Source organism: Myotis davidii, unplaced genomic scaffold, assembly GCF_000327345.1.
Source record: "Myotis davidii unplaced genomic scaffold, ASM32734v1 scaffold221, whole genome shotgun sequence".
In the NCBI taxonomy this organism is placed as follows: domain Eukaryota; kingdom Metazoa; phylum Chordata; class Mammalia; order Chiroptera; family Vespertilionidae; genus Myotis; species Myotis davidii.
In genome coordinates, this window is record NW_006293349.1 from 7,091,559 (window position 1) to 7,092,273 (window position 715).

Sequence of the window (715 nt, forward strand, 5' to 3'; positions counted from 1 at the left end):
AGCCATGGGGAGACGGGTGGAGAGAGACGGCAGTAACCAGATGGGAAATGGAGTCCAGGGAAGGTGCTGTTGTCATTGTTTTTAACGGGAGAGACTTGAGTTTAAATGTCAGTGGTTACGGGAGTAAATGAATATCCTGGAATTTCATTATATCATCTGTCCTGAAAACTCCAGGGCTTTGAAGTTAAAACAACTAATGATACTGAAATATTAAGTTATTAATGAGATTATAGCGAAATCACAACATTGTGAGTCCTTAGACCAGGGGTGGGCAAACTTTTTGTGAGTGCGTGCCAAAACCAGCAAAATCTCTGACTCAAAGTTCTTCTGCGTGCCAACCCTAATTCTTTGAGAACATGTTATGCCTACTTGTTATCTCTTAAGGTGTACGTATGTGAAGAAACTTGAAGAAATAATAAAATTCATTCGAGCGACAAAAACACCTTATATGATGATGAAAAATACATTTATTTTTTAATGTATACATGTACAATGATAGTCCAACAGAAAACTTTATGACTCTGATATTATCAGTGGGACTTTTGCTGCTGCATCACTGATGACAGAGATTTTACATCAGGTTTATATTTTGTGACCTGTAGAGATATACACGAGCTACTACTTTCATCCGTCAGGCTATTCTGATTACGAGACTTAACAAAATTCGTCACTGAGAACAAAGATTCACATGTGGATGAAAACATGGAGAGTAACG